Source organism: Hordeum vulgare, chromosome 1H (genome assembly GCF_904849725.1).
Source record: "Hordeum vulgare subsp. vulgare chromosome 1H, MorexV3_pseudomolecules_assembly, whole genome shotgun sequence".
Taxonomy (NCBI): domain Eukaryota; kingdom Viridiplantae; phylum Streptophyta; class Magnoliopsida; order Poales; family Poaceae; genus Hordeum; species Hordeum vulgare.
This window is the reverse complement of record NC_058518.1, coordinates 26,066,773-26,077,767: the sequence shown is the minus strand read 5'-3', so window position 1 is coordinate 26,077,767 and position 10,995 is coordinate 26,066,773. Positions and strand designations below refer to the sequence as shown.

At 40.3% G+C, this 10,995-nt stretch overlaps 1 long non-coding RNA gene across 1 annotated transcript; it reads left to right on the top strand.

The window, feature by feature from the left end:
- The first annotated feature begins 4,292 nt into the window (after nucleotides 1-4,292).
- LOC123405524 lies at nucleotides 4,293-4,879 on the top strand. Its single transcript, XR_006611971.1, has 2 exons — nucleotides 4,293-4,461; nucleotides 4,562-4,879. It is a non-coding gene; the product is annotated as an uncharacterized LOC123405524 (long non-coding RNA).
- Nucleotides 4,880-10,995: the final 6,116 nt, after the last annotated feature.

Sequence of the window (10,995 nt, the reverse complement as noted above, 5' to 3'; positions counted from 1 at the left end):
ATTGTAGCGAACAAAATATGGTGAACTGAAAAATAATGTTGGTCATTATATGGACGTGAACAAAATTTCCAAATGTTAACCACTCATATCTCTACTCCTAAAGGGGTAGTTGATAGCCGGCGCTCACCGGTTTTTTCGTCCATCGCTTCCTGGTCTTTTTTCGTCGTTCGTTTCGTACCAACTCCCTCACCCATCAATCAGCCTCCTTCCCTGATTTTTATCGTCACAAATAAACCCCACCTCTCGTTCCATGTTTTTTTAACCGGTTTTTTTTCACCTACGAAACAAATAGTCCAGATCAAGGCTTCTGTCCCTCGGTCGTCTCTCCTCTGCTAGGGTTCCAACCCTGCCGCCTGCACCGTACCATGGCTCCACAGGCACTACCCTACCTGTGCCTGCACCCGTCCACCCGCCGTCTTGCTCGGGCCCCGGCCTGGCCTGCTCACCGCGCCCACCCAAACCTGCGGCCACGCTTCCACTTCCCCCATCCGCGTATTCCTGGTCACGGCCGCAGCTCACCACGGGCGGGGATCGGCGGCTCCCCAGTGTGGCGCATGGCAGCGGAGAGAAGTGGGGGCAAGAACAGCGGGGTGGAGATCTTCCGGAAAGACAGCCTGGTGGACGACATGGACGGGTACCTCAAGTGCATGTCCCTCGAGTATGAGTCTGTCCGGGACACCAATCCTTCTCCTTCCTCCTTTCTCTCTGTTTAGAAACTGGAAAGGTTGTGATTCAAATAATCGATTTATTGCTACCTGTATGCAGGCTGACCTGCTATGGCTAGGGTTCCTTGTTGCAGACTGCAAACTACTCGATCTCAACGTCCTCCACCAGGTTCAATCACCTACATATTTAGGTTTGTTGTAAAAACGAATTAATTCTTCCATACATGTCATGGCGTGCATCAAATTGGTTATCATATATGGCCCAATTAGCTCAAAGGTTCTACTATGAATGTGGTGTGTCGAAGTCATTGGCTTCTAGCTAGGTATGTGATATGATGTCTAGAAATTTCCCTTTACTCATTTTCTATAATGTGATTCCAAATTCTTTAGGTTAACACTGCCACTATTTCTCGAATCAATATGCCATGTGCATAGGGATGGTGCACCTTTTTTTCTCTTTATCTTTATCTTAGTAAAATCCATCCAGTGCGTATGCAGGAATAAAGACATGTAGCTGAACACAGATAATCAATCCTCTTATTCTTTATTGTTCGTCGAATGCTATATTAATGTACCATATCTATTCCGTTGTTACTTACACGAAGGGATGCATTAAAACTATGTTATTTTTTCAACATTTTTAGATTATTTGTTCCCTATATTCCAGTTAATTTCAAAGGAGATGATAAACTGTGATCTGCTTCTCAATTTATAATGTATCTCAGATCTCATTTGTGCCTAGAATATTAGCTTCCCCATGGCAATTTCAAAGGTGCATGTACCTTAGTAAGTCAATCAAAATCTGCACCATATTTGTCTGATGCTTTCTTACCTGCAAATCCTTAATTAGTAGGCATTTTCCAATAGGTTCAAATTTGCAGGGTATCTTCAAGGTCCGTGCTCCGAATATAAATAAGATTCGACCCTTGTCTCTGAAACTTGGCATTCAAATTATTTTTGCATTTGCTATTGATGATGTGAATTTGAGCAAATAACCCGTAGTGTTTTCACTGATTTTGGATAAAAGCATATATAAGTATGATTTATACAATGTTTTGTTATCGAATATGTGTTTGCCCAATCTTTGTTAGATGTCATGGAATGCTTAATTATGATGACATTTATTTTATTTTGTTTTAGTTCCTGGTGTGAAGCAACAAATTTGGATAAAATATTTTTTTATTTATAAACATATTTAACTATATCTATAGATATTAATATTAGCTTGAAATTTGAATAAAAAATACTTACTCAATACGTACTTGTAAATGTTATGCACTTGTATCTACACTGCCACTAATGGTGCTCTTGATCATGTCAAACATAAGTACTAATGGTGCATGCCTTAATCATTGGAATGGAATGAACACGAGCTTATCTAGGTTGGTGAGAAGCGAGGCTTATGCATTTTTATGAGTTTTCTGGTCTATTCATTTTATTAGAAAGCATTCTGATAAATATTAAATATTTATATTTTATTTGTGTGCATGTGCATTTAAATTCAGGTACTAGAATGCATTCAAAAGCTCTCACAAGCAGAAATTAAGTTCTGTGTGGTGACTGTAACAAAATGGATAGCTATCAATATTGGGTAAGTATTATATTTTCACATGGAAGGGATCTTTTTCATAAAATTGGTTTCTAGAAGTTCAGGCTAGCTATTTATTCTGCTCATTAATGTTCTTATTCAGCTTAGACGATAAATTATTATGCAGATAATCATTATCCCGGAGCACTTGCATCACTACCTTGAGAAAAACAGAGAAATTATCTATTGCTGAGGTGAACAAATGAATAAATTGCCTTTATATTTAAAATTATTTCCTATGTATTTTTTTGGACGAGTATATTTACAACAAACATTCATAAAGAATGTTGGGAGTACCAATTGATATTTTGAATCAAAATACCATCTAAATTTTGATTATTTCCATGTCAGTTTAATTTTTAAATGCGAATTGGATACGTAGGTTTGCATCTATTTGAGATAACACCTAAATTAGTGTCCCTATTTGTTCATGTCAATACCTAATTTCAGTAAATGTTCATACATCATAACAAGCTTTGTTGGACAATATAAATTGTTTGTTATTTTGTTTCCTACCAGTTTACTTAAATAACAAGTGGTATATTTTACTATTAGTTTACTTTTAAAGTCAGTGTAAAATAATCCTTGAGCGTGAACTAATAAACACACTTATTTTATTTTTAGTTTATTAGTTTATCCTTTTCCCAACAAATTGCTATCCCTATCTGCTATTGACCCATCTAAATTATTTAGTAGTAATAGAAACTGTACCATGGAATTTATGGGGTTCAAGCTTATGGTTGTTGTTCTTCTACTGTGATATTTTCTCTTTTTCGTTGATCTGGGTGGGCGAGCAGGCATGTATATTGTTCGGCGGCTGTCAAGGGAGTTGTCGTTGTCCACCACAACATCGAGGGGTGAGTAGACGCTTAGCGTCACCCCGCCGTGGTTTTTAGCCACCATTGCTTTGGTTTGGTTACTAGTATGGTTTGTATGTGCAGGTACTTCAATCCATTGCTGGCCTAGATGAGTTCTTAGGCGAGGCGGCGTTTGGTCTCTGTTGGTTTGCTTCATATGTTATTCTACCAACAAATGTAAATTTGTTCCTCCTTATCTGAATTTGCTGCATGTAGTTTAACATTCCTGCTTCGGTCGGGTTTCCCGACCATCCACACTAGGGTATCAAGACCGTCCCCTACATGCTCGAGGTATGCATGCAATCCTGATATTGTTTGTGTGAACTTCGTTCTTGATTTCCTTAGGAGTTTGGATGGATACATTTACAAATTTTTGTGCTTATGAGTTTGGAGAAAAGTTAGATTAAATTCCAGTGCACTCTTTTCCAAGAGACACTCTTATTTTGCTGTCATACACATGTTAATGCAGGACCATAGCGGACCATTGCAATACGGGAAATCAAATTTCAACATTCAGTACTCTTCCGTGTGGATCAGTAAGTTATTTATCTTACTTCTACATTTCTCTAAATTCTAAGATGTGAAATTATTGTAATATATCTCATGGTTTTGTGTCTTATGCCATGCAAGCTTTTTGCCAATGCGCATGTGCATAGTCCTTTTGAATTCATAGAATTTATATCCATTCCAATGAGGTGGACCTTATCATGTGCTGGTGTAAAATAAAATGGATGTTGGATCAAACAACCTTATCATTGCATAGTCACATTTTCCAGTCTTTGACAGTAGTTGATCTGAAGCTGCATTTTGTTAGTTTTATTTTATTACTCAGTGATTTATTATGTACTACTACTCTTTTGCTCGTAAGTTTCTTAGATGGCATGATCATTAGTTGCTACAGATAAGTATTTGGATGACATCACTTGATAGTTTTTTTAGAAGTTTATGTGGCTGAGCACATTAAGTCTTATATTTTTTGCCCTTGCACATAAGAACACGTATGTTCCTTGCCCTTGTCCTTATTTGATAAGAGTGATATGAGGCAGAGAACATGGTGTCATGTATTTCATGTTAGGCCATACTTGTGCTATTTTACTTGGCCTCATATTTTTGATCCCACTAGATTGAGCTTTTTGATATGTGAATTCTTTCTAGATTATCACACATGAACCAAAAAGGGTGTGCGCAACATTAACGTAGATGAAATTCATTTGCATGAACTGCGTCCGGCCCGCTGTGCCTGGCCACTTCACCCTGCTCCTAAAAGACTGCATAAGGAAGGCAAACCCATTTATTTTGGGCATCTACTATCAACACAACATCTTATTCCTCATATTGTAACCAGTAACAGGTTAGCAACTATGCTATTTCATTTTACGATGTGTGTGTGTGTGTGTGTGTGTGTGTATTTGGAGTGCAATGTGCCCATAACATGCTTTGTGTGTTGACAGGGGTTCGCATGCCTGCGGACGAGTTCCGTGGGATCCATCGAAGCAGCTGAGACCTGGTGTTGCGCTCCTCCCTTCGTCTGCAACCTTGCATCTCGGACACCACTGTTGCAAGTTCTCTAATCAGCTCCAATCTGCCACACTCCACACAATAATTCCTCAACTTTTCAATCTTGTTACTTATTCGTCCACTACCTGCACCAGTCCTTTATCTGAAATTGTTATTAGTGCTTTGTAACTCCCAATTTGGAACCAGAGGGAAAGTATTTTTGAAATCAATGAACATGACAACTATGTCTTAGTGGGTTTTCCATGTTTTAATGCATTGTTTATGCGACATCTAAGGACAGTGCCATACAGAGCACTTGTTCATTGGTTCTTGCCATGTGGTTCATGGTAACATTATATACTTGTTTGCCCACTATTTTTTTATCTATTCACTTTTATAGAAAATAGAATTTAATTAAATGGCCATGTTTTTTGAATACATAGCATCGTGTTGGAAGCATTTGACACAAGCCTTTGCCACCAAGCTGGATTTTTGACATTCTCGAAATTACCTTTATCATTTCCCCTCTTGTTTTCTGGCCTCCTGGCCACACCACTTAACGAAAAATAATACATAGTAAATATCTTTTGGTCATGGATAGGATTAATTTGTTATTGTTAGGCATAATTTGTTAATAATTTATAAAAAAATTGTAAATGGTGACAAATAGAGGGTTGTTACTAATTTCTAGGGACATTGAAATTTTGGCTTTTACCGAATTATTTCTAAAACTATTAAAATACACCCTCGCACTAATTTTTTTTGAAGATACTCACTTATTATACTAAAATTACCTTGTTATTAAAAAAATTAGTGGCACTATTGGACTAATTTAACTATATAGTAGGAAGGGAGAGCTCATGGGAGCAAAAAAAAACAAGGAGAAAGGAGTGCTTAGGAGAAGTTATCTCAAACTTCACTTAAGATGTGACCTCCAAATAACTCACAAAATCATAACAACTACTTGATTCGTGATAGTATTGCACCACACACATAACATCCAGTTGTATAATAGTATAAGTAGAGCTTACTTGAAGCCTATTTTGTTCCTCCTTATAACTTCTTCACTTAGTTGGCTTTGTTTGAGTTATATACAATGAAATTTACCCCTATATGTTTTTTGATAAATGGTGCTTTATCAAAATTCAGTCATTGGTTTTACAATAGTTGCTTAGATTCAGGAGGAGAGAATAGTGGGCGGAGAAGAAGGACGATTTTGTGGTACAAAAAGCTTGGTCATGTTTCATTAAAATATGTCATGTGATGTGCTTGTGGATGCTTCCAAAGATATATATTTGACATAGTTAATGTTGAACCAGAACAATACATACGTCCATGTTGCAAGGCATAAGCAATTTAGGTATAATTGACACCTAAATTGAGAACATAAATTAGTTTATTTTCTTATTTGAAGTATTAAATTTATTTAGTCCGTTCTTATTTTTGGCTTTGGTTTTCATGCCATATTATTTACTAAACTGGTGATAGATTGTTAGGATCGCATCCGGGTTTCTATTTTAACTAAACGAATTATGGGGAAATTGTATGACATCAATTTAGGATTTTTGTTGTACATTGCAAAATCATATGGGAAACTTGTTTAATTTGACATAACTTTTAGAGAGAGTGTATGACAAATGTTGGAAGACATTCAAGTTAGGGACGATGGAAATGCCTATGGCAATTTGGCGAACTTGGAGAAAACACATGTTAATTTGAGCTGGGTGGAAATGTAGATTGAAGCCAAGCAGTACGATGGGAATCAACAATTTTCTAGACTTGGAGGGAACAGCAGACGGATTTGGATTGGCATGACAACATAGCAAAGTATTTACACTATGATTGAAGAGCTGACATTGAGGGGCTTGTGATAGATCCATTTGTTGGCCCGTGGCAACGCACGGGCGTTCTACTAGTATGTAAAAGTATATAAGTTGACGATATGCACATAATGAATGATGAATTCTAGGTTAGATATCACATGTTGTTCAAAATATTATTATTTTATTAATTATATTCATTCATAATAATTGTGTTATGACATGTATATATGTAAAATGTGGTGCAAATATATTACTTCTGGATCCTAGGCCAAATATAAATGGAACTACTCAAAAGTGAATGTTATTCTTGTTTGAGATGAAAAAGTTTGTCTTCTATTATATAGCTACATTCTTCACAAAATATTCGAAGAGCATATATTGTCATATCATTTTGTTTGAAACATTTGAAAATACATGTTATAGCATGTTTTTTTTCTTTTGGTTTTATTTTAAAAACAGAGCCTATTTTAAATAAAAAGGGGTTTTATTTGAACTTCTCCAAAAATGCCCAATTTATTTTTATAAATTGGAGCATGATATTTAGGAGCCCAAATATATTTTATTTCTATTTACGCCTTTTCTTTTGGCCTGTGGCTATATTTTAAAAACCCGTGTTTGTTTTATTGTCACCAGTGCTAGATAGAGAGAGAGAGTGGCCGAGTAGCGGATAATTTCAACCCAAGGTCCAGCCGGCGACCCTCTTCGTCCACCTTTCGACGTCAGCGACTGTACGAGCACAGGACCGCCGCCGATCTTGCTTTCCCCTCGATCGATGGTCCCAAGGATGTAGCTCAAGGGATATAAGCCGCGTCGGTGGTTCCCTAACCCTAACCCTCGCCAGTTCCCCTCCTATCCCCTCCTAGCGCCGCCGGGGCGAGCCCCAGTGACGTCACCGCCATGATCGACCGTTGTGAGCTCGACGCCACCGTTGATTGTCGACCTCCCCTTCTTCCCTATCTGGACCCGAAGGACGCGGACGCCAGGGGCGACCCATTTTCGCAAGGAGAGGACGCCAAGGTCGACCACCTCGACATCCACGACGGTCGAAACTTCTTCCCCTCCGGCGAGCTCCACGGGTAGCAGATCGACGCGCCGTCATCTCCGTCATGTGAACCCTTCTCCTCTGCCCCCTTGTAAGCGTCGCCTCTCCGCTCTTCCCCCATGCCTCTCTTCATCGTGTCGCTGCCCCACGCTAGCTTTAGCCGTTGTGTGCGCCGGAGTTGCACCGGTGCCAGCCGCTCGCATGTAGCCCGCATGCACGATTGCAAGTTGCGTAGGCCAGGTAGTTGTCTTCTGCTCCTTCGATGCGTAGACGTGCACCTTAGCCCTCGTGTAGCCGAGACGTGCGATGTAGGTAATTTCACCAGCGAGCAGTGTCAGTCGGTGCCTCTCTGTAGATCAGAGAAGGTGGCTCCTTTATCGGTGTCGACTAGGGTCGATCCCCTCTTGGGTCAGATCCACCCACCTAGCCTACTGTTTCGAGCGCCGCGCGTGTGACTGAGAGGTCCGGGGTCGAATCCTCCGTAAGCCCTTTCAATTCGTCGTTTTCTTCGGTGGTACTAGCGGTGATATATATATATATGTGGATTTCTGCCCTTGTTATAGCAAGTGTTCGACTAAACCGCAGTGGTAATCGAGCCGCAGCCGCGTTGGCAGGTCCAGGGACTCCTTTTTATATGGGGATTTTCCCCTTCTGTTGCGGTTGTCAGTAGCGGTAGTGCATGGGGTTTAGCTCCCTTGTTGGTTCAGCTGCCGTGCAGTAACCGAGTGGTTGAGGTGTTGTGTGCATTGTGAGAGGTGTTGGGTTCGATTCTCCACCATGCTCCTTTATTTTTCTCTGTGTGTGTTGTGCAGTGTGTGCGAGTGACAGTGGGCTCAGGACCCACATGTCATGCACTAGGGACCCTGGTATCTATGACAGTGGGCCCGTGTCTGTTTAGACCCACATGTCATGCACTAGGGACCCTGGTATCTATGACAGTGGGCCCGTGTCTGTTTAGGTTTAGTTGATATTTTTTCATTTTCCTTTATTTATTTCTGTTGATGTGGTAAATCCCATCTTTGCAATAATTCCTTAAATGGAATATGCCTATTCTGGCATATGCCAAATTTGGCAAGTTCAAGAACAGCTCATGTTCTTGACTATACTGTAGTTTGATCTTGTGCAATATTTCTTTTGCTATTTGCGGTGTTTTTCTGCATGCAAATATGGTAGTATGATATATGGATTTGGGGTAGAAAATCCCAAGGAATCCAATTGTGGTACTGGAATTCAGTTTTGAGTAGTTCTGTAAAAGTCACTTTGTGGTGAGGTGGCACTTGTTTATTTGTGTAGGATTGTAAATGGACATGTTTAGAGGTTGTGCATGCATGCATCAAGTTGTCTGTTGCATCATCGTTTTCTGCTGTTTATTAGTTGTTTGTTTCTTTTGGGTAGCTGGTGGGGCCGGAAACGAGTTCGAGGAGTCCGGTGTGTTCGTGCTTGAAGATCAGGAACAGTTCCACTCTGAAGAAATCACATGCAAGATGATCGTGACCTTGACACCGTTTCGAGCTTTGTTATGCTTAGTGATTCGTTTCTGTCGTTACACCTCCGTTGCCTACCACATTATATATTGGCCATCAAACATTGCCATGAAACCTCAGACACCCCCTCCTAGTAAATATTGTTTGGCTAAGTTAGGCTTGCACAACCACTAATTTATTAGCATTGCTAGTTGCAGGTGCCAGCTGGTCCATGTGATAACATGGGCAATTTGATATCGTCCTATTTTAATTGCTATTTAATTAATGCACATATATACTTGGTAAATAGCGGAAGGCCTAGACTTTTGCCGGGTGATTTGTTCAGTTGTTGCCGCCTTAGTTTCGGCTACCGGTGTTTTATTCCATTAATGAGCGCTCCTAACACGTTCGGGGTTGTTATGGGGACCCCCTTGATAAAACGTTTAGTGTCAAGGCTTGTCTGGCAGGACCCAACTTTGGTGTTAATTTGGTAACAACTTAATAAAAAGCATAGGGAATAGCTACCCCCAGGAATTAATCAACCCCCTTGGACCAGTGCTCCTCATGAGTGTTGGTCCAAACTACAACACTGTGCAGGGCCAACCTAGGGCAACTTGGATGATTTCTATCAGGCCACCGTACGCGTCGCTTATCCGTCGTGTCCTGAGAATGAGATACGCGGCTCCTATCGGTTTCCTCAACACGCCGGGAAGTCTTGCTGGACTTGTCTTACCTTAGTGATATATCTTGCGCATTAGGATTCCGGGGAGACTTTGGGTCTTCTCAGAGTTGAGGTTTTCCTCGAAGGAATCCGACTAGGTCGTGAGTTTCGTGGTTGAGGATTACTATGCGGCCTTTGGTAATTTGTGATGGACTAGTTGGAGCACCCCTGCAGGGTTAAATCTTTCAGAAAGCCATGCCCACGGTTATGTGGTAACCATGGATATTTTGTTGACATCCGGTTCTAGATAACTTAAAGTAACTTAAATAAACCTGCCAACTGTGTGCGTATTCATGGCTGTCTGTTTCAGAGCTCCTTCTTTGACCGAGAACACGGTGGGATTATGAATGATGTAAGTAGGTGTTCATGATCACTTAGTGATCATTCTTAGATCTCGACAGTCTTAACTAGACCACTATAATTTAATTATGTACTTCGTAAGTTAGCCACCATATATGCTTAGGATGCTACAAACTCAAACATTTAACCCCACCTCACCTATTAACTTAGTTAGACTCGATACCAAGGTCATGAAATTGTTGAGTCCTCGTGGCTCACAGTTTACTACAACCACCTACAGGTACAGGTACTCCAGATGCAGATATTCCCGAGGATACTTAGCTAAGGTGGGAGTTTGACGAGCCAGTGGCGGGCTTTACGTGATGTATCCCGAGGATTAGAGGCGCTCGGTCGTGATCGTGGGCCTAGCAAGGCGGGATAGCATTATTTTGCCATTTATCTTGTCCGTAGTCGGACCCTGTCTTATGTATGAATTATGAATGCTTGTGTGGATTGTAATCTAGCATGTGGCGAGTGTAAGACAAATCTTATACTCATATATCTATTTATGTATTGGCAATGTTATCCCGCTTGCGATATGCTTAGATGCGACCCTTTCCCCTTTTGAGGCCTCGCCCCCAAATAAGGAAGGTGCCGCATCTTAGCCGTTAAAAGTTGGTACTCAGAGCCTTACGACCATAAGAGCCTTTGATTTATCGAACTTGGCCGAGTCGAGTCTAGCAAAAACTATTTTGAGTCTTAGTTATATCGGAGAGTAGGTTTTCTTTTTCTCCTCTTCTATGCTTGATATGTCTAAACGTATCTATAATTTTTGATGCTTTCATGCTGTTATCTTGTCAACTTTGGATGTTTTATATACATTTTATATCTTTTTTGGGACTAACTTATTAATTCAGTGCCAAGTGCGAGTTCCTGTTTTTTGTGTGTTTTTGACTCTTTTCACATCTGATTTTGGAACGGAGTCCAAATGGAATAAAATCCCCGAAATGAATTTTTCCAGAACAGAAGAAGATTGGAGGACTTGAGGGCCAAGGCAGGA